This window comes from Leptosomus discolor, chromosome 10 (assembly GCF_034619465.1).
Source record: "Leptosomus discolor isolate bLepDis1 chromosome 10, bLepDis1.hap2, whole genome shotgun sequence".
In the NCBI taxonomy this organism is placed as follows: Eukaryota; Metazoa; Chordata; class Aves; order Leptosomiformes; family Leptosomidae; genus Leptosomus; species Leptosomus discolor.
In genome coordinates this window covers 929,276-934,585 of record NC_141400.1, presented here as the reverse complement: position 1 = coordinate 934,585, position 5,310 = coordinate 929,276, and positions in this window count along the sequence as shown.

Sequence of the window (5,310 nt, the reverse complement as noted above, 5' to 3'; positions counted from 1 at the left end):
GCCCGCGGCTGAGAGCAGCCTTTGCTACGCCAGCTCTTCGGCCCGCAGGTCAGCACACAGGGCTTCAGCGGCTCCTGGAGGGAACACCAAGGAGCAAGGGGAAGAAGTGGCCTCTGTGCCTGTGTTTTAAAGACACACAGGGCTCAGCAGCTGTGGAGGCAAGTGATTCTCCTCCGTTCGTGGCTGCAGAAAGGGACGCAGGTCCTCTGCTGTTTGCTGAGGGGCAGAGACAGAGCTTTCTTCTCCCTAACCCTTCACTTCCCTTTCTCCACTGCTCCAGGTCCATTTTTTCTGGGAGTTTTTCTTTGAAGCTTGCCCACTAGTGTGTGCCCAACATCGGTAAAGTGTGGGGTTTTTTCCTTCTCCAGTTGCGTCTCATCACCTTTAGAGTTATCTTTTTTCACCTTCTAACAAAGGCTTCACCGGTTACCGCAGCCTAGAAAAATCAGATTCAGCCAGCTAGGCTGGGAAGTTTGTACTCCTGTAAATTTTTGTGCCTTTGCCGAAGCATGTCTAGGTTTTTTTCCCTAATACAGCACTGCGACCTGAGCCTGTTGAGCAGAGCTGCTCAGAGGAAGATGGTGAAGGAAAGGCACACAGAGGCATCTGAGGCTAAGGCAGGACTCAGCTAACTCCTCCAGTGACACTCTGCTCTTTTGTACGGGTGACGTGGGCACGGGGTGATGTTGGCACGCACAGACAGCAGACGCCTCAGCGTTTCGCTCTGCAACAGAAGCTAAGAGCACAGTGGTGTCCCTGGGACAAGAGACCACAGTACCCCACAGTGCCCCGGGTCAGCTGGACCAGCTCTCTCCCTGCGAGAAAGGCGGCAGAAAGCTGCAGGTGGAACACCTAAAATGCTTCAGTGGGGTGCTGCGCGAGGGGCCGGCAGCACCCGGCACGGGGAGGCAGCATCTGCCAACTGGCAACGCTTGCGCTGCAGCAGGGGCTGCTACGGGCGCGGATTTTCAGAGCAGATGCAGCCCAAAGCGTCTTCTTTGCTGCTGGTGACCAGAACTCATCCTTTCAGAGAAGAGGACCGGCTGTGGGATACAGAAAAGCGCGTATGGGTCAATCCCACCGTGTCCATGTTTGGGCAGGGGCGGGAAGAGACTGAAAGACTGAAATCCTTTTGTGCCCGCACGTGAGGTGGAAGAGAAGCAAGGGAGAAAGGCCGTGGGTGGGATAAGGAGGGAGAAAGGCCGTGGGTGGGATAACGAAGTCCTGACAAGAGAAAGTAGGAATCAAGACAGGCAGTAAGAAAGTACTGCAGGCAGGACCGGGAAGGGGAAATCTAAACAACAGACCTCAAGCACAGAGAGAAAGCGAAGGGGAAGACAATGCAAAGGACATGGAAACCCCAGTGCGAGAGGGCGGAAAGCTGGGAGGAGAAATCCTGACCTTGAGCTCAACAGGCCCAGGGCTTCCCTGGCTCTGCTGCCTATGAGCTTAGGGTAACGCTCTTGCCTCTCACGGCATCGTCAGACGTGTCCGAGCTCCAGTGGAAAGCATTTAATCTACTGCCACATCAAAGATCTAACTGTGAATCTTGAGGAAAATACCTTCTGGATAAGACAAGGCCCCGCCTCCAATTCCCTGCAGCCCATGCCAAGTGAACATCTCTCCGTTTACAGCTCCAGGCCAAACGTCAGAAGCTGCAACCGAGATTAGCCTTTCAGCAATTCCGAGGGGACTGACCTTGTGAATGACAACAACGAAAATGACTTTTCTACTTCCACTCCCGATCTGGTTCACGTCCATCTGGTAAGAAACGGCAGATCAGAGGTATCCCTGGCACTAAAACCACAACAAAACTATTTCCTTTCTTTTTTTTTGTTTCCAAAATGGTTTATTCTCTGGATTCAGTTTTACGATGCTTTACTACTCTGAGAGGGCTTTTCAAAGCTTGACGAGGAAAAAGTAGCAATCCAGACTGTTTCTGTTGCTACCGTGAGCCAAAAATAATTTTCCAGTTTGGGGACAAAATCTAACACTTTTCCTGAGAATACTGGAAAAAAATTACTTTACTCTTGGCTGATGTGCAGACCTCTGAGAAGTGAAGTTCTTAGAGGCTGTGACTCGAAGGTACTTGGAAAACTGCCCCAGAAACAGGAGAACGTTGTTTCTGGAGAGATGCCCCAGGAGAGGGAAGCCTCCTGTGCCCCCAGCAGTCACCAGTATGACCGCACACAGGTCCAGACATGATGTTTGCCCTGTTGAGAGATGGGCCCAGCTGGAGCGAGGGGCAAAAGAGGAACTAGACGAGTCACTTCTAGTAAGTGGGCTCAGACTGCCTGACCGAGGGCAGGTGTTGGCTGGGCAGCAAGAGAGTAAAGCAGAAAATGTTGGAAGAAAAGCACTTTTGCCTCTGCCCCAGGCCTGTGGGGAGTCTTAAGGGCCAGGACTACGTGGGACTGGTATTGGATCATTTCCAGGTCCCCGTGCTGGTGGAGACTGGTGTGGTAAGGAAGGACCGCAGGCTCCCTGGCGCTGGGGGTGGCAGAGCAATGAGCCGGCACAGGGTTGGCATCTGTTCTTCTGCAAGCGAGGGGTGTCCAGCAACCCAAAAGGTGACAGAAAAGAGGGGAAAAAAGCAAGAAGCCACGAAATGAATAAAGGTAGTTTTTTTTTTAAAAAAAGGCAAACAGAAACCTGGTTTTATGACTCTGTGATTTATTTTCTCCATACCAAATGAGGAGGAGGAAAGAGAAATGGATTCAAAACACACCCTGTGCTAAAGCCACCACAAAAGAGATCTTGACGTGCTGCAAAGGCTGGCAGCAAAGTCAGCCCGAGCACAGACCACAGCTATCGCCAAGAGGCAGCAGGCCCTGGGCTCCCGAGCGGCCGGGGTGAGCACGACCAGCGACGCTCCCCTCCACCCCGAGCAGCAGCTAGGTGGGCAGGAGGAAGGAGCAGGTGCTTTGGGAGGAGAGGGCACGGCCCATCATCATCAGCAGCGCGGCGCTTCCAAAGCTTGCCTGCTCAAAGGCAGCAAGTGAATTAATTAATCCTGTGGGTAGCTCTGCCGGCCACAGGGACCAGCTGGCAGAAGGGGGCTTTAGCAAAGGAACAGTCTGACACCAGGGGGAGTTTTGGAGCTGAGCTGAAACCTGCTTGGAGTTGAGCCTTTTCCTTACCTCGGAAGTCTCCTGTTTAAGCTTTTCAACCCTCTCTGCCAAGAGACGCACGGGAGGTGTGGGATTGACAAAAACACTGGAGAAACACCCTGCTGCAGTACTAGGTGAGCAGAAGACAGGCGGCAACAGAAAATCATAGTACAGTTCTCTCAAAACGTCAGTTACACACGGGAAACCAGGCTTTCCTGTAAAGGAACAAAACCTGATGCCTTCTTGGAAAGTCTTACGACTTCCAACCCTCATTAAAAATGCTCTTGGCATTTTTCTTACTTGACTCGGTAGCAGGACTGCCAACTCGGAAGGGTCCAGAGAGCACAAGGCACCAGGAGCCATAAGCCCAAAACAGAGGGGCAAGCGTCAGGTCCCACATCCCGCTCCAAAGCCGGCAATGGGAAGAGAAGCAGGACCGACACAAGAGACTCCGACTTGATGTGCATTTTTTTAAAAAGTCTTACTGTTACAAGATGACCCGTGGGTTTGTGCACACACAGGCAGTTCGGTTGTTCGGCTGAACTCCCTGCAGAGGTACTTGCTGGAACGTGTGCACCAAGTCTTTGTCCCAAGCAGTGTCCTGTTCCCACCTTGTTCGCTCCGTTTCTGACGGTTCAGACCTGAAGGGAAGTCGCCCTTTTGTTCAAGCTGGCTGTTAGGCGATCGCCCATTCATGCTTTGATCCGGCTGTGAACACAAACAGGATGCGGTTACAGGGCTCGGAGGTTCGCTGGAGCTGCGCAGAACCCTTCAGCTCATTGGTTGCCATTGGAAGGATTATTTGATGAACTTTTGATAAAAACTGACAACAGTGGGTTTTTTTGCCCATATCAGTGTTCTCCATGGGGATGCTGGATTGGAAATGTGTTTTTCTCTCATCTCTGGCCACTGGGGAGATGGATGGTGTCGCTGGTGGAGAGCCTTCACCTCCCTCCGTGGTGCCGCTAGCCTGCCAGGTACCGAGCCCTCGGTTGCTTGCTGTGTGCTCTTCACTCCACACTGTGGATTTGGTAAGCCTGGGATTTGAGATACTTTGCTACAGAAATAAAAGCCTGTTTGATGGTTCAAACCTTTATTATGCAGCCACGCTGTCATCTATGCGGTGCATCTTGCCCACGCGTCCTCCCGGGCCTAAGAACGCCCCAGCCCCGTGCCACTGCCCGCGGGGAAGGGCTGCCGAGCCACACGCCACCCCTGCCACCTACAAGGCGTCACCGGCACCGCTCTTAGTGCCACTTAACGTGTTCCCGGAGGGCCCTTGCCTGTCACGGATGTCCTGCCAGCCTCCCCGGGCAGGGAACACCGCCGGTCTGCACCCCGCAGGCCCCGGCCCTCTGCCGAAAAGGGGCCTCGGGCCGGGCACCTGAGGCCGGGCACCATCTCTCGGGGCAGGGGGCGCCGCAGGAGAGGGGGCGGCGGGTTCCCACCAGGCTGCCGGGCCGCGGAGTCCCGCCCAGGCCGCCGCCACCGCCCCGGGCCCTGCCCCGGCGCCTCAGGCCCCCACCGGCCCCACGGCGGCGGCGCGGCCGGGACTTCTTCCCGTCCCGCCTTCTCGCGAGAAGCTGCCGTCACGCGCTCCGCGGGCCAAGCCACGCCACACGCCGCGGCCGTATGCTTCCGCGCTCTCCCCCTCCCCCTTCTGGAGAGTTCTGCACGGCGGCCGCAGGACAAATAGTCCCCGCCGTCCCCCGCTCCTCCTCTCTCCCGCCCGGCTCTCCTCCTTCGCTCCCAGCCCGGCCTCCGCCTCCCCCCGTCGCGGCGTCCGCCTCCGGGCCGCCAACCGGGCTCTATCCGGCGGCGGCGGAGCGCGGCGAGGGTAGGAACGCCGCGGCGGAGTGATACGCGGAAGGCCGGCGAGGAGGCGCCAGCGCATAAAGAGGCGGCGGAGGGATGCGGTAGGAGCTGCGGCAGCCCCAGCCAGCTCCAGCCCAGCGGTACCGCCAGGGGAGCAGCGCGCCAGGCCAGCCCGCCCGCAGGCCCCCCGCCCCCCCTCCGCCGCCGCCTTCTGGGGGGGCCCCCTCCCCTCCCTCCTTCCCTCCCCCCTTCTCTCCCCCCCTTCTCTCTCTCCTTCCCCTCCCCCTTCCCCTCCCCCCTCTCCTGCCGCGCCGCCGCCACCTCCGCGCTCCTCCTTCCCCCCCCTCCCCCTCGGAAAATAGTCCCCGCGGGCTGCCCCCTCCCC